Source organism: Hylobates moloch, unplaced genomic scaffold (assembly GCF_009828535.3).
Source record: "Hylobates moloch isolate HMO894 unplaced genomic scaffold, HMol_V3 SCAFFOLD_13, whole genome shotgun sequence".
Lineage (NCBI taxonomy): Eukaryota > Metazoa > Chordata > Mammalia > Primates > Hylobatidae > Hylobates > Hylobates moloch.
The window spans coordinates 7,172,396-7,195,179 of record NW_026652288.1 but is presented as its reverse complement, the minus strand read 5'-3'; the positions used below and the strand labels follow the sequence as shown (position 1 = coordinate 7,195,179).

General features: G+C 41.6%; 2 long non-coding RNA genes across 2 annotated transcripts; one reads left to right on the top strand and one right to left on the bottom strand.

Annotated features, from left to right (window-relative positions):
- Positions 1-7,629: 7,629 nt before the first annotated feature.
- LOC131380961 (uncharacterized) lies at positions 7,630-14,248 on the bottom strand. Its single transcript, XR_009209299.1, has 3 exons — positions 14,029-14,248; positions 13,834-13,911; positions 7,630-7,878 (listed from the first exon to the last, which is right to left on the bottom strand). It is a non-coding gene; the product is annotated as an uncharacterized LOC131380961 (long non-coding RNA).
- A 1,179-nt stretch (positions 14,249-15,427) lies between these two features.
- Positions 15,428-20,848, top strand: LOC131380923 (uncharacterized). The gene is made up of 4 exons (XR_009209223.1): positions 15,428-15,530; positions 16,796-16,885; positions 19,312-19,387; positions 20,733-20,848. It is a non-coding gene; the product is annotated as an uncharacterized LOC131380923 (long non-coding RNA).
- Positions 20,849-22,784: the final 1,936 nt, after the last annotated feature.

The window sequence follows — 22,784 nt, the reverse complement described above, 5'->3', positions numbered from 1 at the left end:
TATTGTGGCGTAAGATGTCAGCTGTGCTGGCAGAGCTGAGCTACATGCAGCCTTGCCGAGTAGCTTTTAACTTTGCTGGACTTCTCTCCTGTCCTGATAGCACCACCGATCACCTGAAACCATAAAAGTCATCTGAACTCTTAGTTGTTTTTTTTTTTTTTTTTGCTTTAATTTCAAAATCTCTCATGTTTTTATTGTCTTTTTTTGCATTTCACCTGTCAATAACCAGGTTCAGGTCATGAACCTTTGTCTTCTCATTACAACTTCCGAATAATTTTTCTCTACTCCTGATTCTGTACTTTCAACCTATCCTGTACTTTATTGGTAATTCTAGAGATGATTATTTTTAATAATTATTAAATATATGTTAGAAATTAATATGTAATTAGCACATAAAACCTAGGCACTTATGGATAGTTTTGCTTAGGATGGGTCTAAAATCAAGAAAGTGAGTCAATTTAAGTTTAATTTAAAAGGAATAATAAAATAAAGAATAGTATAAATAAAGTATAGCAGAAACTTAACATTTAAAATACAATGGTGGCAACAAGAACACGGCGTGTGGTGAGACAAATTCTCTCAGATGCTTGGTTCTGCCATATAAAAGTTCTGTGTGAGTCACCTTGCCTCTGTGAGCCTTAGACTTGTCATTAGCAAAATGAAATAATGCTATGCACAAGAATTTATATATATATATAAAATATGTATACACACACTACATTATATATAATACTATACATATATAATATATGTATACACACACTATATTATATATAATACTATATATACACATTATATTATATACATATGTGGGGCCTTTATACCAGTTATGAATGTATTTTACTTTTTAATGGAGTGTCACCTGTCTCTGAGCCTGTTTTCACCTGGGAGATGAGGAAAATCTCCTATAGGTTTTGATTGATTGTTGCTCCTTCTCTCTGATGTGAGCTAAGAATGTAGGACTTCAGTGGTGCTCAGAAAATGAGAAGCAGGCTGGGCACAGTGACTCAGACCTGTAATCCCAGCATTTTAGAAGGCCAAGGTGGGCAGATCACTTGAGCTCAGGAATTTGAGACCAGCCTGGGCCACATGGCGAAAACCCATCTCTACCAAAAATACAAAACTTAGCCGGGCGTGGCATGGTGGTGTGTGTCTGTGGGAGGCTGAGCTGGGAGGATCCCTTGAGCCCAGGGGTTGGAGGTTGCAGTAAGCCAACTGTGCTACTGCACACCAGCCAGGGGACAGAGTAAGACAAAAAGAAAAAAGGGAAGGAAGGAAGGAAGGAAGGAAGGAAGGAAGGAAGGAAGGAAGGAAGGAAGGAGAGAGAGAAAGAAAGAAAGAAAAGAAAGAACGAAAGAAAGAAAGAAAGAAAGAAAGAAAGAAAGAAAGAAAGAAAGAAAAAGAAGAAGGGAAGGGAAGGGGGAAGGGGGGAAGGAAAAAGAAAAAAGAAAGAAAGAGAAAGAAAGAAAGAGAAAAGAAAAAGAAAAAGACTTAACTTCACAGAGATTGTTGTAACCTCATCCCACAAGATGCTGCTGTGGAGGGTTCTTCTCAGGGTGCCTCAGACTTTCATTTTCCACTTTGAAACACATCTGAAGACATTTATGCCAGATTCAGAACATGAAGGCCTCGCAATATTCTTAGCATGACAAGAAATTTTATTTTTTCCTTAATACTCTCATAGTAGCAAGAACCGCATCCATGTGAATCTCAATAGTTTCCTTCAACACGGGTAACAGTATCTTGAAAGAGCACACTGGATACATATCAGCTATTCTGAACATCAGCAGCAGTATTATTTAATGCACACTTATCTCCTCATTCCACTCCCTGTTCTGAATCCTTGATGACTCCTCTCACTCCCTGGGTTAGGCCTAATCTCCCTGTCTAGGCATTTAACCCACTCTGCTTTAATCACAGCCTACTTCATCAGCCATATCTCATGAAGCCCTCTACAAAAGGACCACCTGAACAGAGCCAGAACCACAAATACATGTCTGAATTCATACCCATCTGTATCAAAGCTGGTGACATTTGAGCGATCATGGGTGTGCTCAACTCTATCCCCTCACGCCTACTCAAATCATTCCTAGGTAATTTCCTCCTGTTTTTCCCATATCATAATTTGCTCCCTTTCTGTGAGTCTTTCTCCTAGATATACAGTCAGTAGCTGTTTTAAAAAGTTACTGATCCCCTAACTACAGCTTTATGCCTCTACTCTCCTTGAATGCCGAATTCCTCGGAAGTCTCATGCCCATCCACCGTTTCCACTCCTCCTACAATTCTCTCTCGAAGGATTGGCCACACACTACACCAGAACAACCCTTACAAGGTGGTAAACATGGTGACATCCAACGTTCAATTGTCACTCCTTGTCCTACTTGTCTTTGCAACAATATTTACTGTATTTAATATTTCTTCATTTTTAAAATATTTTTTTTCTATCTGGATTCAAGATAATACACATCGTTTGCTTTCTTCCTTCTCACTGGCCTTCCTCCTAAGTGGCCTTTGCTGGTTCCTCCTCCTTTCCCTGACTTCTGAACACTGTGGCATCCCTGGTCTTAGCACCCAGACTATTCCTGTCCTCCGTATTCATGTGTGACATCCCAGGTGTGACATCATCCAGCCTTCCTCCTTTAAACACATCTCAGCACTGCCAGTCCTAAATGTCTATCTCTAACAAGACCCCTTTCCTTCTGAAGCACAGGCTCATATATTCAGCTACTTCTTGACATCACCTTTCTGATGTGTAATAGGCACCTCAAGAATCTCAAACACAGCATGTCTGAAGTGAACTCCTCCTTGGCCCCACTCACCAAACTTATGTGTCTCACTGTTCAGCTATCTCAGTCAATGGCAGCCCCATCCTACCATTTGTTTGGTTTCTGGCAGCATGGTTGACTCTGCTCTCTCTAATGCCCCACGTTCACTCCCTAGCAAGATTTGACTTTCAAAACACATCCAAGTCTGGGTGCAGTGGCTCACACCTGTAATCCCAGCTACTTCAGAGGCTGAGGGACAAGAATCACTTGAACCCTGGAGGCGGAGGTTGCAGTGAGCCGAGATCACACCACTGCACTCTAGCCTGGACGAGAGAGTGAGATTCTGTCCCAAAAAAAGAAAAAAAAATCCAATCTTGGACCGTTTGTCTCTGCTCCTCTGATATTCCTATGGTTTGGGTCACTGTCATCACTAACCTGATTATTGAAATAGCATCTCACACAGTCTCCCTCTGATTTCCTACCATCTATGCTCACCAGCAGTCAGAATGATCCTTTTTATTTTTATTTATTTATTTATTTACTTTGTTTATTTGTTTTGTTTTGTTTTGTTGTGAGATGGAGTCTCGCTCTGTCACCCAGGCTGGAGTGCAGTGCTATGATCTCGGCTCACTGCAACCTTCGTCTCCCAGATTCAAGCCATTCTCCTGCCTCAGCCTCCCGAGTAGTTATTTCAAAATAACTTAACATGACCATTATGTAGGCGATTAACTCGATTTAAGGAATGCTGTCTTGTTGGGAAAAAAGTCTATTACATAGCAGTCTCGTAATATATTGGAAACACATGTTAAACAATGCATTTATACCTTAAGAAAAAGAAACATCCCACTGCATAGCAAGAAAAAATGTATTCAAAAAGCACAAGAAAGTTTATTCAATATTTAATTATGATGACATTAAAGTTATATTGTTATTTAAAAATCAAAATACCATCTTAACAAGCCCATCAGAAACAGGCAATCCAAAATTCCTCTTTGTGGCTAATCTAACTAAATCAGGTGTTTCCTTTTTTAATAAAACCTTCTTTAGTTTGAAGATATTTCCCTCAAGTGTAGAGGCTGATGCAACAAATAAAAGAAATTTAGCCTCTGACCTCCAAACTGAAATGCAGAAAGTAAGGCAGTGTCAAGGTGTCAAGGCAGTAATTAGACGCCACGGAAGATTAACAAGGGAGACTGTGGCCGAGCACAGTGGCTCATGCCTGTAATCCCAGCACTTTGGGAGGCCGAGGCAGGTGGATCACGAGATCAGGAGTTTGAGACCAGCCTGACCAGAATGGTGAAACTCCATCTCTACTAAAAATACAAAAATTAGCCAGGTGTGGTGGTGCACACCTGTAGTCCCAGCTACTCAGGAGGTTGAGGTAGGAGAATTGCTTGAACCTGGGAGGTGGAGGTTGCAGTGAGCTGAGATCGTGCCACTGCACTCTGGCCTGGGCGACAGAGCCAGACTCCCCATCAAAAAAAAAACAAAAAAAAAAACAAGGGAGATCAGAAAACCACGAGTCAGCCTAGTTGTGTATTCCATATTTGTTTATTTCAGCATCAACACTGTTGTGTATTAAACATTGCAATATCAAATAATGCTATGGAGATGAACAAGACACATATCTGCCCTCTGGGAGCTCACAGCTTGGTGAGATGGGAGTGTGAGGAGCTGATGATTCCCCAGCAAGCTCTCTGATGGAAGGAAATGCACACAGAGGCTGTGGATGACCACAGCTGGGGAGTGGTGACATCTCAGTGAAAAGGACAGCTGAAGTGAGTCCCGAGGGAAGGGTGGCATTTAGGGATCAATGTGTGCTGAGTTGTCCTCTGAAGGACATACACTATTTGTGGAACTAGGAGTGATAAGAGATGAGCCAAGAAGAGTCAGGGGAAATCCCTTCAAGGGCCCTGTGGCCATACCAAGGCCTTTGGGTTTATCCTACAGCAGAGCGCGAGGCTGGGAGAACCGTGTGGGTGGATGGCTGAAGGTCATCCTGAAAAGGCAAAGCAGACTTCTAAGAGGTTACCCTGTTTGACACATGGAAAATGTTCAGAGATCCTTTGGGAGGGTAGAGACCTGAGAACAGAAAGCCACATAGCAGGAGCAAGAGAGGGAGGGGAGGATTCCTAGCAGGTGATTCTCCAAGTTCTTACCCCTCACCTCACCCTCACAGATATCCTACGAGGTGGGATTTTTTTTTTTTTTGAGATGGAGTCTTGCTCTGTCACTCATGGTGGAGTGCAGTGGTGTGATATCGGCTCACTGCAACCTCCGCCCCCCTGGCTCAAGCGATTCTCTTGCCTCAGTCTCCTGAGTAGCTAGGATAACAGGTGTGCACCACCATACCTGGCTAATTTTTTTCTATTTTCAGTAGAGACGGGGTTTCCCCATTTCAGTCAGGCTGGTCTTGAACTCCTGACCTCGTGATCCACCCGCCTTGGCTTCCCAAAGTGCTGAGATTACAGGCCTGAGCCACCATGCCCGGCCCGGGAGGGGATTTTTATTCCCATTTGACCAGTGAGGAAATCAGAACTCAAAGAGAATAAGTAACTTGTGAGAGGTAGAGATGGGATTTGGGCATGAGTCCCTCTGACCTCAGAGTCTGTACTCTTGTCTTTCATGTTAGGGGAATTTACAGCGTCTGGAGGATCTAAGCAGCTTTGTTCCTACTGTAGACATCATGTCTTTGCCATTTAACCTCACAGAACTTCCCTTTCCATTTGAGCATGATGGTTTGGATAACGTTGAAAGAACATATTCAGTTCTGGCCACGTGAAAAGGAAACAGTCAAATGATTTCCGTCAAAACCCAATCAAGGAAAAGAGAGAGAGAAAAGAGAAACACAAGTTTAATTCCAGTTTCCATTGTGCATCCCCCATAAGATCCATAAAAACCTCCTCTGCCAGCAAAGGCATGGTCCAGTGTCAAAGCTTAATGGGAAAAGTGAGTGCAGGGAGGCCAGGCCTGGGCATGAGAATCACATTTTCCCACTTCTCTCTCCAAGTCCAAGGCAGGAGACTCATTAAAGCCAACAGAACTGGCAGCAAATGACCTCTCATAGCTGAAGATGCACGCTGAAATGTACAGGGAACCACAAAAGAGCTCAGTCCGTTTCCGGGATCCAAATGGAGGTGGCAGGATGGGTTCATTAGATAGACGTGGCCATCTTAGTCTTCTGAAGAGCAGTGTGGAAGTTGATTTGTTTCAGGAAGAAACACGCCGTCTGGGCATCTGCAGCAGAGCTGACGTGTGATTCCCAGGACCATGCTGGAAGGTCAGCCTGTATTGCTACCGCCGCCTACGTGTCTCGGTCACTCTACAGAAAGTCTGAATTTTTGCTTGAAGAGTCATCTTTTCCAGGAGAATCACCTTAAGAAAACCCTGTTCAGCATTAGAATTTCTTAGGTTTAACAGAAGAAGAAAAAAGGAGAGCAAGAAAGAAGCGAGAGAGGGAGAAAGACTGTGTGTGCCGAGCTACTAAATCCAAGGGTGATAAATGGAAGAAAAGTTCACGAGGTGAGAACTGGGGTGAAGGGATGATCAAATTTTGTCAAATTGCCTTTCTATGTGGAGTTTTAGAATGGAATTCAAGTAGTGTTTAGCCAGTGATGGCTGTGAGCCAGCCCCTTCCATGTACGCTCCCTTAATTCCTCTTCCTCAATCCCTGTGTGGTATATAACCTTGGCTCAACACTGCAAAGGAGAGGACAGAGGTTCAGAGACCCTTTATAGCTCATTCAAGGGCATACTGATGATGGCAAGTATCTGTATCTGAGTCAGGCCTGAAACTTGTTCCTCCCGATTCCAAACTGGTGCATTTCCCATGCCATCTGCTCTGATGATGGGACCATTAAAAGGAAGAACCCTCCCTTGCTGCAGAGGCTCAAGGGCTAGCTCATTTCTCAACCATCTGCTCACATAGTGCCTAGGAGAAGTACTCTAATCCCTTCCCACGAGGAAGCAGACTTCTTTGTGGAAGAATAGCCCTCCAGTGTAAAGACAGTCCACTCTGCTGCAACCGGGAAGCCCTATCTGGGATCTTTCTTATCTTTGGATGGCAATGGATTTGTGGGATGGGGAGAGAACGGCAAAAGCTGGGGTGGAAAGATGAGTAGGTGATCTGTGGGGGGCCTTGAGTGCCAATGGTGATCCTGTTCATTCATCCATGAACCACTGAAGAGCTTACAGCAGGAGTGGTACAAATCTTGATTTTTTTTTTTTTTTAAGAAAAGTCATTGTGGCCGGGCGCGGTGGCTCACGCTTGTAATCCCAGCACTTTGGGAGGCCGAGGCAGGCAGATCACGAGGTCAGGAGATCGAGACCACGGTGAAACCCCGTCTCTACTAAAAAATACAAAAAAATTAGCCAGGTGTGGTGGCGGGCGCCTGTAGTCCCAGCTACTCGGAGAGGCTGAGGCAGGAGAATGGCGTGAACCCGGGAGGCGGAGCTTGCAGTGAGCCGAGATTGCGCCACTGCACTCCAGCCTGGACGTCAGAGCGAGACTCCGTCTCAAAAAAAAAAAAAAGAAAAGAAAAGAAAAGTCATTGTTGGCCACGAGAAGGGTGGACCACAGGTAGGACCGCTGGCATGAGACTTGGTCACAGCAGTTTATTATTGTTTCTTCATCATCCTGTCAAGGGATTGAAGCTCTTTCTCTTTAGCAAATGGAGGGGTGAGATTCCCAGGGGAGACATTTCCCTGCCATCACCCCTTGATCTGTTTGAAAAATCAGACAGGTGAGCTTAAAAGGAACCACCTGCACACTCTTTAAAGAAAGTTCCTCTTATATTCCTCTAGAGTAGAAGCCCGAAAACTCTAGTTACTTCATAGAAATGTCTTTCCTTGTGGTTTTCCAGCCTGTTTTGGCTGATGCCCAGCCTTCTGAGTAGGTAAAATAATTTTCTGGAAAGTATCCGAATGATTCAGCACATCCACGGAGTTTCTAGTCAGGAGTCTGTTCCTGTCCCTGGTGATGGAGCTTCTCTTTGGGATTTTCTCCTTTTACTGGTCAGCACCAAATTCCCCCTGGTTGACACCTTAAATGCCAGTTCAAATGCTGCCCTCTGATACTTTCTTTTCAGAATCAAGGCTCAATTCCAAACAAGTTCCTATTTAAAGAACAGACAAAAAAGAGCATATTGAGACAAAGAGGTTAGAACTGAGATGTGGAGAGGGGAAAGAATGAAAAATAAACAAAAAGAGGAAAAAGGGAGCTGAAGGAGGCTGAGATCCAGCTACCAGCCCAGACCCCAGACTTCCATGGCTGGGCGCCCAAGGACACCATGCCTGTAGACTCCAGAGGCAAATCCAAAGTGACCCTCTCCTCAAAGCATTGTGCACCCTGGATTTTCCATTCATAAATGCTTAAATGGCCATTGCGTAGCCTGCACCTAGGATTTCAACCTGGAACTTTTCACACCCTCTGTGCATTTCCTCGAGACCCTTCCCGTCACCCACCTGTTCTGTAGGAGCACCACGGTCTGTCAGTTCTGCCAGCTAAGCTGCTCTTGGATTTGCCTTCATCCAGATGAACTTTTTCAGAAGGCCTCCTTGGCCTGTGCAGCTGCAGTCTCCAGCATGGCTCCTTTCTCACTGCAGTGGGAGCGATCTTTCCAGGATGTTTATCTGTGTCTGTCAGGTAGCTGTTCCTCCCCTGCTTAAAATTCTCCAGCAGGAGTTCAGAGTTGCCAGGGTGAAATGCAGAGCCACTGGCTCACCCTCCCTGGTCTGATCCTGTGCATGTCTTCTAAACTTATCTCTGGCACCACGGCCATGTGAAATAGTCGTTCCAGCATTTCCTTAAACATATCTTTTTAATCTTCTTTTGGCTGCTATTCCCTCTATTTGAAATGTCACCCACACCACTTCCCCATTAATAGCTGCTTTTCTGTCTTGCTAGCTCCTACACATTTGCACATCACCTGGACATTATTGGCACCTCAAAGCCTCTCCTGGCGTTGTTCCTTCCAGAGTGAGGTGCCCCTCTCGGTTCTCCCATAAAACCATGGGTTGCACTGCATGTAGCTCTCTGGACTCTGATTGTTGATTTACTTTCCTTTCTCCCTTAGTCACCTTTGAGTTCCATGTGCTGTTGGCCCATCTCAAACTCATGACACAACTGTTGACACATAGATGGTAGCCAGTGCTTGTCAACTAAAGAAGAGAATGGGAAAGGAAGAAGACAAAAGTGATCGAAAAAAAAAAAGGTAAACTCAGTGCTGATGTTAAAAAATCAAAAGATGTTGTGCTGCCTTGAGAAGGTTTTTGCACACGTAAACAGGGGTCAAATATTAAAATGTCAAAAAAGGAGAGGCGCACAATGTTACCAGACCCCTCTCCTCCCTGGGCTGCGTAGGAACAGTGGTAACCTCAGCCCTCACAGAGAGAGACATCTTCCTGGAATAACCTGCATGTCAGGGCGGTATGCGGTATCCTACCCACGCCTGGGTGCTGCGTTAGCCTCCTGTTTCCTGTCTGCCCACTCACATTTGATTTGACCTCTTTCTCACCAGAGAAGCTATATTCTCTCACAACATATGTTTGTTTTTTTTTAAATTCTACCCATCCTTCTAAGATGCTCGCATCTCTAACATTTGTCAAAATGGCTTCACCTCATGACTTTATTTTGCAAATTCACTTATTTAGAGGCTTGTTAAAACAAAGACCTGCCCTTGCAATTTAGGGATGCAGCCACCAGGTGGCAAGATGGTGCTCAAACTGCAGGGTGCGGGCTTTTCCTGAATTCTTCAGGATTCAGGTTTCCAGTCAATGCAAGAAGCCCTTCTTCCGTCCCTTCAGGATCAGCCTGCTCTCTGCAGGGCGCTTCCAGGGACAAGGCCTCATGAGGACAGCCCGCTCCAGAAACAGGTAAATCTTGGGAGTAGAGACACTCTGGGGCAGGTCAATAATATTTCCTGTGCAAATGCCAGGGACCCAGCATTTGATAAGAGCTGCAGATAAAAAAGATGCTGAAGAGGTTCTCTTAAGAGGAAATCTCTTTTTAAGAGCTCACATCACCTAAAATGTTTTCCTTTAACTCAGGTGGAATGCTGCCTTGATAAAGTGCAGCCTCCTTCCCAGCTCTGCAATGCAAGTGCACCCTGGGCCCTGACTTCCCCATCCTCCTTTTATGCAGTCTCACACTGATGTGTCATCGCTCCACAGTCCCTCAAGCCCCCAAGCTTCTCCCTGCTGCCTGGCTCCTTCCCTGGCCCCCAAAGAAGGCTGACAGAAGAAACTAAACTGAAATAAAGAGGCCATGGTAGCTCTGTTTCCTAAGATGTTTTGTTCTTTTTCTTACCCATAAGGGAATGATTCAAAATGTCCCTCCACCTGGGTCCAACCGTTTGCCTGAAGTTAATTCACTCACCAGCTGTTAAGGCTGCTTCTGTCCTTGGGTGAAATTTGGCTGGCTCACCCACTCTTCGGAGCTACAACTGGGCCTGGCCTCATTAGAAGCCATGTGGCCTCTGTAGCTGGCACCGTGGCTGTCCCCCGAGTCAGCCGGGATTGCATCAGCTCCTCTGATGGCCAGAAGCAGATTTCACACTTTTTCCTCTCTCGAATGTGTGCTGTCTTCTTGCTGCGTTCTGATTTAGCTTCCTATCTCTGAGACACATATTTAGCTCTCATCTCATTTGCAGAGGTGCTGTCATGCTTTTGAACGATGTGGTCTTACTTTTCCAGCTGTTCCATGTCCCCAAACCAACACTCTTTGGGGTTACACTTGTGGGGAATTGTCTTCCAAAATATTATCTTTCTATTTCGAGTTTTGCCTAAGCATCTCCAGCAGACATTATCAACGATGTAATTTTTGGCAAACTTAAGAGCGTGATCCTGCATAACAGATGCTTAGGAGAGCACTGACAACTCACACAAGATGATTACCATTCCACTGGCTTGACCCTCCTAGGTTGAGAGCACAAGGGGGAGGGTTTTTTTGATAGAATTGATGAGACTAAAAAAGATCTGATTTTGGTCTTTCAATGCCAGTGGATACCACTCAGGATGTGTTGAACTGGGGAGGGAAGCTGGCCTGTACTAAACACATACCACACGTCCAGCACTCTGTAAGTTAGGCTCGGCTATTTTCAAGGTAACCCTGTAAGCATTCTGTTATTATGCCTTTTAAAGATGTGAAACTGAAGATCCGAGTCTAAGAAATGTTTAGCCAATGCTGCACAGATCATAGAGATTCAAAGCAGGCTATAATTCAAGGTCTTTCTGTATCCAAAGCTTGTGCTCCTCAAAAGCAGTATAATTCCTTTCTAAATTAAGTTTGATTTCTTTTTTCTGATTATAAAAGCAAAAGTTTCTAATGTAAAAAAATGGAAAAAATACATAAAAATGTAAACAGAGACCTCAAATCACTTTTAATTCATTAACATTTTGTTATTTTTTTCTTTCTGTACTGGTTTTTCTAGATAACTAATTAGACAGATGAGACAGACAGACAGACAGATGGCCCATAGTATCTTTAACCATTTCTCTATTGTGGTTCTAGTTACATATGTCAAACTGACTTCTAAAAATAAATTAGTAGCAATTCATAGCAGTATATGAGTATATCTATCTCATATCAGAAGAGGCAATAACATAGTAATTTCTATGGCCTTGGTTTGCCTTCTAAGAGAAATTAACATCTTATTACTTTAATTACATTACTATCCAGATTGAACAAATTTCAATTTGGTCATTTTTAGTATTTATTTCCATATTTACTTTTCAATAAAAAGTAAATTTTTTAAATTTTCTTCATTAGAGGTTAGATATTTCTTTATTCAGAGTTACAGACCTCTTTTCTCATTTTATGGCAAAACAAATCTATGTTTGTTTTATACAGGTCTATAATTCTTTCTTCCCGGCTTTAGAAATGAAAGCTAAATTTTCTTACTTTGGGAAATAATGCGTAACTAACTTCATTCAGGCTAGTCTTTGGGCTAACAGGGAATTCCTACAAGTGCCGGTCTGCAAATGAAAATGAATTCTAGCCAAGTTATTATCATTTTGACCTTTAATTGCATATATCCTTCTTCTCCCTCCTTTGAAGACCAAATTAAAAGACAAAGCAAAACAAAACAAAACAAAACACTTGGTTTTTGTATATCTCCTAAATCTGATAAGCAATTTTTGGCTTCCTCATAAGTTTCTATTGCTGTTATTCTCCACAGAATTTTTAAAGATACAGTATATAAGGAAAACAATTTTTGCTGCTTTTAGACACTGTGGTTAATTTTTAAAATTCAGACATTTAAAACTCCTTAAGTAACTGATTTTTGACATTTATTTGTGTCCCTCCAGTTGCTTAGAAGATTAAAACATTCTTTGGAGAAACTGTGTATCCTTTTAAAGATTGTTAATGACATAAAATTTAATATTTATGATTACCAGTAATCAATCAATACATATTCTTTGAGTTAATGACTGAACTATTCTTTTTTTCCCTCTTCATCTACCCAAATCTTAACCACTTTTCTAGGCTCAGGCTAAGCCCCTTGCCCACCCCTACTAGGCTATACAGAAAGTCTTCACCCTCCTGAGAAGCCATGTTGTCCTGTTAAATCTCCCTTGGCACAAAGCAAAAATCACTCCAAATATTACTAAACTTTCTGTGTGTTTATATTTTATTTTTTCAACTAGCTTCATTAAGTGTGCATCCGTTCAATTCAATTTATTGAATGCTTTATTAAGCTTCACTTAAATAAGACTTTGTAAAATTATGTAATTTTTACATACTTGTAAACATACACACATGATATATTTATTCCAAAAGAGATGATAAGTGGAGGAAATGGAGAGACTGGGTGCCCTGGTGGTGTGTTTGAGTTGACTTGTACCAGCCTGCAAGAGCCTATGGTTAAATTTTCAGCAATTTTGTAATTTGGTTGTTAAACACAGTCATTATTAAAAATCAAGTGTACTATTATAACTTCTCTGTCCAACTTTGCCTTCAGTGACATCATGTTGGTAGCTTGAAATTGGGCATGGTAGAAATATTTATAAAACAGAAATTGGCAAACACTATAAAACAAAACTTGATTTAATGCTCGGTTGATTGACTAGACTTAAGAAATGACATTTGCAGAAAATGTCAGTAATGCAGATTAAACCTAATAGTGTGCTGTGCATGTCGCTACTACATTGTGTATAGCAAAAGATATTGAAGATATTGAAGAAATATTCTTCCTGTATTTGAATACCATTATCCAATTAGACAAAAAAAGTTCCTCACATCATTGAACAAAGAGTGAAATTCCGACATACATAGTAATGAACCGGAAACAGGCTTTGATTTACTAAATGTATAATAGTTTGTATGAGAATGGGAACTAGTTTAACAGTAGATCACATATTGGACTTAATGATAACAAATTTAATGAGGAAAGAGTTAGCAGAAAGGGATTCAGTTTCAATTATCCAATCATAACTGAATTGTAACTATAGGTTGGCTACAGATACTGCAGCTTGGCAAAAATCAGTGAAAGCATTCTGTAAGAATTAATTGCTTATGTAAAATTTGCAATAAAGAGTATTGTGTATTTTATTATTTGTAAATTGTGTGATATACATCCTTTATATGAGTAAAGTTTATAATGATATTATGTACATGTATATATATTCTAGCAATTTTTTTTTTTTTTTTTTTTTGGCGAGCTTGTTGTTAAATATTTACCTGCAAATCACTGTGTGTGTTCTTCATTGTAAGATGCAATCATAGTTGATTTTGGACAAGGGAATGTAGAGCCCTGGCTGCACTATAGGCATTATCTCCCCACTCTTCCTAGAGATGTATCCTCTCCTATTACTTTATGAAATATGTGTAGCTTACCTTTTGTTTTCTGGGGGGTAAGGGCATTCAGAATATCCCCATCTCTGCTCTGACTGTAAAATACCTACACATGCTTTATCTTTCTTTTTTAATATCAAAAAGCATACAACTAACATATGCTTCTTAAAAAGACACGAGGAAAAAAGACTTAAGCTTCATAACTATCAGTGAGACCCCCAAAATAGCATCTTTCAATTTTCCCTACTGCAGTTCTGTAGCTTAGAAATTCCCATACCTCCAGTGCTGACTCTGGTAACTCTCGTCTCCGCTAGAAATCCCATAGTGCAGAGTCCCATTCCAAAACAAAAGATACCTAAGGAAGAAGATAAATGTAGATTTTTAAATAAATAAATCAGGACTCATGAAAGCTACTTCTCAATTTTACATACCCATAACGTTGCCCATTTTGCCCTCCAAGGATGATGATTACTTTGTCTTCAGGGAGATGATCCTCCTGTCTGAAGCTCTTTTGCCTATTTGTGGTATTTAATGTTGACCCCGCCGTCTACATCTCTTGGTTAAGTAGTGGAGGAAGGAAGCCCTGTGTGTGGACAAGGTGCCTGGCTCTGGTGACCTTCTCCATCATCACATGATCTCACCCATAAACACAGCATCCCAAAGAAGATGACCAATTAAAAAAAACAAAAGCTTATCTGAATGACCTTCAAACAAAGGCTTCCTCAAGATCTCACTTCCTCTTCTCTACTCTCAAAGCCTGAGCCCTAATTTTTTCCTCTAAACCTAAAAAGATACCCAGTTTTGATTGCTAAAATGTTTCCAACAGAAGTAAAATAATTCGACTTAATGGATAGAGGATGACTACTGAAATTCACTTATCTCGATTTGGTATATTTAAATACCAAGAAAGATCAAGGAATTCATATTGGCTACATATGCGCTAATGAGATAATCAGGGTTTAATGAAAACCAACAGTTATTAGCTAATCAGTTCAGCTTGGTGACTATTGGTCTGTTATGGCAGGAAAAGAATAATTAAGTGACACTTAGAGGTATGAGAAGAACGTTAGTCAGAAATTGATGTGTCTACAGAACGCTCCAAATGGCCGACGTTTAATGGTCCTCTCTACGTTGCCATGACAACTCACTTGGTAACTCGTGTATCCTTAGTTTAGGAAAACAAGGGGCAGAGTGTTCTTAGGAAGGTGCCATCCCCTTTAAGCGGATCTATAAGCATCACAGATGAACAGAACTTTAAACATTCCGCCATGAATATTCATGAAGTAAGTTGTTTTTTGTTGCCTGCCTAGTCAGCAGTCACAAAACACATGGTGTGTGTTGGCAGCATCTTGCCTAGGTAGAGGGCTAGGGACTGAGGCAATGGCAGGAACCAGGACCTGTGAGGCTGACTGACATTTCCATCTGTAGCGAAGGCTGGTAATTAACAGGAAGGAGTATGCCTGCAGCATTGCACCATCTGCTAGGGAAACGGCTCAATAAGAAAGGAACTGGATGGAATCTCAGCAGTGGCGCGATCTGGTTCCGACATGAGGCTGGGCATCTGTTAGCTGAGGAGATAGACTATTAGGAAATTCAACTGGGAATGAACAACATGGAAAGAGAGCACTCTGACCTAGCCCATAAAAGCAACTCTTCAGAAATGGTGTCTTTTTATCTTACTTACCCAAGTCTTCTGAAAATGGTTTGCTGAGGGACCATTACAGATCTGTTTGAAATAACACAATGGTTTCAAAAATGCTGTTTTATTCCAACATGAAATTCTTGAAATCAGGATACAGCTGTCATCTTTTGACAATAGAGCTAATTTCAGAGCGAGGATATGAGGTTAAATTCCTTCTTTTGTTGTTTAGATTGGGGAGCAGCGGGGAGAAACAAAAATGATCATTTAAATGCTATGTTGTTCAAAATTCAGAAGGCAAAAAACCCTGGAATGCCCTGATGGAAAGTGAGCAGGTCAGAAATCACCCCGAAATTCTTACAGTGTCTTCATATTTCTGTTTTGCTTTTTCTATCTGACATCTGCTTCACAATGCAAATCTTCCTCACTGTAGAAAACCACACTTCTGGGCTTCAGGCATAGCCGTACTTGACTACTTTCGGGACTGTGGTTTCAGGTACCAGATCTAGAAATGGGAGTAAGTGCATGAAACAGATAGTGTCTGTTACTGTCACTGGCCCTGTTTGAGGGCAGGATGAGTAGGGGACACATTTCTAACGCTTCCCTTTGGCTTGCACCTGCCCTCGCCCCATACTCTTAGGAGGTACATAAACCCCTTCCATAGTGGAATGCATCTTTGAGAGGAGCCAACACACAGAAAACTTGATTTTTCCCATCAGCTTATAGTCGACGCCACTTTTAAGAATATAAATGTGTTATTAGTCTTTCAACAATCAGGAAGAAGTTATTGACTCAAACTATTTCAATCAGGTTAGAGGTTCGTGTCTATGAGCACCATTCCATTGATTGAAACTACCAACTCTCACATGAAGTCCAGCAGATGGCAGATGACTCGTGTGTGTGTGTGTGTGTGTGTGTGTGTGTGTCTGTGTGTGACAGTGTTACTAAATTGGAGCCATTGAGTGATATTTACTGAGACCTCATGGTACCATATGGAATTGAAGAATATATAGGCCTTGGAATTTAAATTCCTCTAAGAAAGATGGACACAGGCTTCAGATTTAGAGCCTTTTTTTTTTTCTCATTCTCTCTCCTCTTGTGAATGCTGATTATTTTGCTATTCCAGGGAAATGCTGGTGTCTGAAAGGGCTAGTGTGAAACAAATAGAAAAAAATCTTATCCTTATCAGATACGAGAAAGATTAACTGGAAGAAACAGACATTTCATCCAGTCTTGTGTTGGTAAGGGTTAACAACCTCTCTCAGAAGAGAATGAAGAGGTCCCGATTTGTATCATTTTCCAGATTTTTTGCTGTAAATATCCTCGCTGTGGCCAATGGCAAACTATCCTCATCTGATCACTGAAGGCAGATTTGGGAGTAGATGGATACGGTCAGCTCTCTGGAACTGGTGGGGGCTGGCTTGAACACACCTCTGATTTTATTCCTGCATGCTTCATATATAACAAATTGGTAACACCAGTTTTTGTTATATTGGTAAAAGTGGTCCTCCTTCCACATACTGAGAGCATAATAGATTTGAATATTGTTTTACTGCCAACAAAATCCATTCATATGTATTAATTCATTTGATATTCATAGCCCTAATGACATAGTCAGAAACGGAGGCTCAGTGACATGCCACAGGCCACATCATTTAGCAAGTGGAGGAGATGTGACTACGTTTCTAAGGTAGGTCTTTTCTTATTTAAGAGTTTGCTTCTAGATAGACGCCTGTTCATCCCTTGGCATGGAACTGAGCAGCCAACTGGATCAATCCACGCCTTTGTCTCCATTCCTTTGTATTTCTGTTCTGCGCTCTGTTACTTAGCTGTATTTTGACCTCAACCTTCACCCTTTACCTCATCTCAGCTGAAGTACTTGAAATTGTCTTAGAGTATGGATAGCAGTGACATGGCAGCACAACTTCATTATTTCTCCCAGTAGACTGGAATGGCTCAGAGTGCAGCCCTCACATCATCTTCCCTTGTCCAGCCCACAGGGCCTGGGCAGCACTGGGCATCCTCAAATCAGGAACTTAGGTGCCAGGCTGTATTCTAGAGGCTTACTCAATGTTACTTGTTGTAAGTTACAACAATAAAGAATTTAAGAGTCATTAAATAAAGAATTTAAGGAGTCATTAAAAAATGGAAAATGAGAAGTGCCACTGCATATAGGAAGCTGGACAACATCACAGCACTGCAGATGTAAAATGCAAACTTCACGGCTGGAACCCTCAATCAGCTATTCAGGTTTTTTAGCAAACACACCAGTATCATTGAATAGAATTCTACGTGGCAAGTATTTTGCCACGTATAGGTGCCACAGACATTAACAAAACAGTCTCTGCTCTCAAACATCTCACCTTACATTGTTCTTCCAGGATAAATAACCCTAACTGTAAATTCTTTAAGCAGCCATACCACTTAAAGTCACTATAGTGACTTAATAGTAAACCAATAATATCATTGCATCTTTGGGGAGTCACTTAAGGGTTACTTGTTGCAAAGTGAGTGCTTCAGCTTCATCATGGAGAAGACCCCCATAATTTGGGAGGTTTCCACCATGATAGGGTACATTGGAAAAATGGATGGCTCAAGATTGAAAAGAGCTCCATTAACTCCAAGGTTGCTGGAGAGCTGAAACCAACTGTCTTATATGGGCCTGTTCCCCCATGTGTGAAGATGATAACTCTGATCCAAAAAAAAAAACCATGAATTTAAATGGCTTGGTGGTTGTATGGGTGACTTTTCTCCCTCTCTCTGTCTCTCTGTCTTTTTTTTTTTTTTTTTAGATGGAGTTTAATTCTTGTTGCCCAGGCTGGAGTGCAATGGTGCGATCTCGACTCACTCCAACCTCTGAGTCCTGGATTCAAGCGATTCTCCTGCCTTAGCCTCCCGAGTAGCTGGGATTACAGGCATGTGCCACCACAACTTGCTAATTTTGCATTTTTTGTAGAGATGGGGTTTCACCATGTTGGTCAGGCTGGTCTCAAACTCCTGACCTCAGGTGATCTGCCCACCTCGGCCTCCCAAAGTGCTGAGATCACAGGTATGAGCCATTGCACCCGGCCAAATGGATGACTTTTTTTGCCACTCAAACTCTCCCATGTGTTTATGTTTACAGTGATAAACATCCCCAATGCTGATCTAAGGGATTGGAGGTGAATTCACTTAGATGATGATGGGGATAGCCCCCTCCCTTGGCCTCCACACATCATATGTAGAGGTTCTGGAGCTGCAGCATCCAGCGTTGATTGATACCAGCCTTAAGTTGAATGCAACTATCTCGAATGGGAATTATACTAATGACAATAGCCCAGGGAACACAGTGCTCCAAACTACCTAGAGAACCACACTATTTAAAGTCAAAAGAGACGTCATGTTTATTAGGAACAGGGTTAGAGTTCTTCATGTTTTTTTTTTCTCTCCATACCATTCTGAACACTATAGATAGGAACCTAAAACTAATCTTGGTATTAGAATATGTATTTGGGTTGAAGCTATTTTAGACAGAAAGGTCAGAGAGGGCCTCTCTGATAATTGATATTTGATCAGAGACCTACAGGAAGTCATGGGAGTAAGCTGTGGAATATTTAGAGGAGGAAGGGTAGCCTAGGAAGAAAGATCCAGGAATCTTAGGGCTCTGAAATAATTGCCTGGAAGGACCCCAGTTCATTACAGGTAAACTGGGACATCTAACGCTGTTCTGGTCAGTATGTAGGTGACAGCTGGTGAATCTCTGCCTAGATATATTCTGAAACTTTTTTTTCTTCTTTTGAGACAGAGTCTCACTCTGTCTCTTAGGCTGGAGTGCAGTAGCACGATCTTGGCTTACTGCAACATCCACCTCCTGGGTTCAAGTGATTCTTCTGCCTCAGCCTCCCGAGTAGCTGGGATTACAGGCACTTGACACCATGCCCAGTAATTTTTGTATTTTTCGTAGAGACAAGATTTCACCATGTTGGCCAGGCTGTTCTCGAATCTGAAACTATTAAACATGAGGAAATGTAACACGGGCTCAGAGATATCTCCATGATATTGACTTTAAGAAACTGATGCTCTTAGAAAATTTGGTTTCTCACCGTTTGCTTCCTTGGTCTCTGTTCTGGTTCTCAGAATCATGAGTGCTTGGAGAGCAGAACTGATCAATTCTCCTTTGAACCTTCCACTCTGCCTGCCCATATAGGGCCTGGTAGGTAGTAGCTAAGTAGTTTTTCATTATTAAATTACATGTAATTTATGGAGGCCTTTTTATTTTTTACTATTTTTTCATTACTTTCTTATTACATGAGTAATGAGCATTCATTTTAGAATAAATGCAAAATTTAAATACAAAGTAATATTTTAAAAACATCTCGCTTTATTCAAAAAACTGATGTTAACATTTTAAAAATATTAACATACTTGCAGAATATTTGTGTATGCTTATGTTTTATCAAAAATATTCTATATTGAACATGCCATTTAGATATTTGTCTTACTTTTTTCACCAAACTTTTTAACATGTATTTTCATGTGGATAAATGTTCTTCTACAATATCATTTTTAAGTCTACATAGTGTTGCACTACATGGTTGATCAGTTTTATTCAACTAGGCCTTTGTTACTAAACATTCTGGGTTGTTTAAAGTTTTCTCTTATTTTAGCACTTTGGGAGGCTGAGGCGAATGGATCATGAGGTCAAGAGATCAAGATCATCCTGGCCAATATGCTGAAACCCCGCCTCTACTAAAAATACAAAAATTAGCTTGCCATGGTGGCACACGCCTGTAGTCCCAGCTACTCGGGAGGCTGAGGCGGGAGAATCGCTTGAACCCGGGAGGTGGAGGTTGCAGTGAGCTGAGATAGAGCCACTGCACTCCAGCCTGGCAACAGAGCAAGAATCCGTCTCAAAAAAAAAAAAAAAAATCTTTTTTTGTAAAAGGTTTGTTGAGCATAATTTTACCTAAATTGAATAACCAACCACATATTTACTTTATAATATATTCCTAAAAGTAGAATTGATAGATTACAGGCCTTTGTCCTATTGATATCTCTCCGGAAAAGTTGTATCCTTTTGTGAAGTTATTAATCCAACAAACATTTATTGGTAGTATTATTTGGTTCTATGTTCCTATAGTGTACAAAGAGGGGGCTCAATCATTAAGAGTTATCTATGAAATTTCTCACATTTACCAACAAAGGATCTTACAATATCATTACCCTACACATTTTTAATTAATATTGCCTTACAGAAACTCTACAAGACGTCAGAAAAACAAAGACTTATATCTAGTTCTTTTTATATCAGTCATATTGATTACTACCATACTAATTATGAGATGAAGACTATGAAATACTCAATTTTTTGCAGTGACAGCATTGTGTCTAGCCCTCTTACCTTTAACAATGTGTGGGACAGGGTGTTTTACAGGATGGCTTTCAAAAATCTAGTCTTCAATCAAGCAGTAGGTTTCACATAAATTGATGCTTTATATCCTCATCCCCAAAAATGGAAAATTCTCTCCATAGCTCCTTGGACTCCCTTTGTTTCTCAGGATCCCTGCTGTTGGCTCCCTCTTGGTGTCTGCTTGGGGTTAGAAGGTGGACAATGCTTCGATTTAAGGCGTGGCTCGATGCCCTGGATCTTGACCGCTTTGTTGTGTGTTCTGTGGAAATGCTGTCAGTGATCCAGCAGATGCTAATTCTAGTAAGAGGACACCATTGTGCTGGATGATAAGTGTGAGTACTCTTAGGGTAAACATTACATCTGGCTCAGATCACAGTGGAGCCTCCGTCAATCAAGACATCTAGAATATTTCTCAGAAATGCATCCTCCCTGGGCAGTGATGATTAGTGAGTAACTGAACTCTGCAGAGAGGAATCCTCAGAACAGTCACATTTAAAACTACTGGCTGTACAACTCTGGGAAGTAAGAGAAAGCTCCGTCTTTGGCTGGTAGGGAGCCAGATCTCCCACAGGAATAAATGATAAAATCACTGCTAGTGTCTCCAAGAAGATAACCAAGTTACATCTTCGATGGTCACTGGATTACAAAGCCCCAAGCCTGCGTTCAAAGGCTGTAAATATGCATTCTCTTCCTGCCCTACCCTTCTGGGGCCTTCAGGCAAAGTTGGAAAGGATGGGATAGAATGGGAACTAGTTAGGAAAGCAAAGGTTTGAACAGTTCTTAGCATTGGAAAGTCCCAAGGCAAACTATGGTAAGATCCCTAGCGATTTTGGGGCCTGGATTTCTGGTAGACAGCATGACATCTCACTCCATGTGATGCTCATTGTGGGTGGACAAACAGAGCTTTCTCCACAGCTGCTAATGTGGGCAGACCTATTTTTCCCTGCCCCCCTTTTCCCTTCCCCTCTCCCTTTCTCATCTATTTTTCTGCCAGCAGGTTTCCTTCAGCATTCAATCAAGGGCAATATGTCCTCAATCAACATTTTTCATTTTTTATGCAACACTGTCCTTTAAAGCTTTTTGCAGCTGGTTGGCAACTGAATTGCTGCCAATATCCTCTGAGAGCTTCCCCCGTGGTGTGCACATCACAGCCTTCCCAGAGCTCTCCAAGTGCCCTTGAGGCAGTTTGACGTGGAGTGTGCCTAAGTTGCTCACAAGGTTATACGGACTCAAGGTGGACAACTTCCCGGGGCCCTCCCTGGTGGTGAGAAGAAACACAGGGAACTTGCTACTTACTAGCATGTAACTGACAAACGGAGAACAATTCACACACACAAAAGAGAAATCTAATGTTTAATGTGGGGAATGGTAAGTCTATCAGTAAAATGATAAGGAAGCATTCTGATGGCAAAAAAGAGCTGGGCAGGGGGTCAGGGGACCTTTGTGTTCTTGGCCCTGCACTAACTGGCTGTGTGGCCAGACTGACTCAGCCTCGTCATTCTCAGGTCTTAAACAGTCAGTTAGCTTATTTTTATAATGAAATTTAAAAAATGGTATTATTAATCAGTGTCATGCTGCTAATAAAGACATACCCAAGACTGAGTAATATATAAAGGAAGAGGTTTAATGGACTCACAGTTTCATGTGGCTGGGGAGGCCTCACAATCATGGCAGAAGGCAAAGGAAGAGCAAAGGCACATCTTACATGGTGGCAGGCTAGAGAGCGTGTGCAGGGGAACTGCCCTTTACAAAACTATCAGGTCTCGTGAGACTTACTTACTATCACGAGAACAGCCTGGGAAAGACCCACCCCCGTGATTCAATTACCTCCCACTGGGTCACTCCATGACATGTGGCAATTATAGGAGCTACAATTCAAGATGAGATTTGGGTGGGGACATGGCCAAACCACATCACAGGACAATATTAGACTAATTATCTCCACCTGCATTTTCTACTCCAATATTCCAAAAGTCTCTTCCTCCTGCTTAGGAGTTGTGGTGAGAGTATAAAGATTCCAGGAAGCAGCTGCTGTCCAAGGTAACACTGTGTGGATCTCTGCAGTGTTTTGAGAGGATGGAGTCCTAACTAATGAGCTTTTAACTTATGTGCTTCAGAAGTGCTTCTTTGGGTACTCAAAATTTTAAGCACTCTTAAAGTCCTCGTTTTCTACTCAATTTTTGAGCATGAGCCCCTCTGG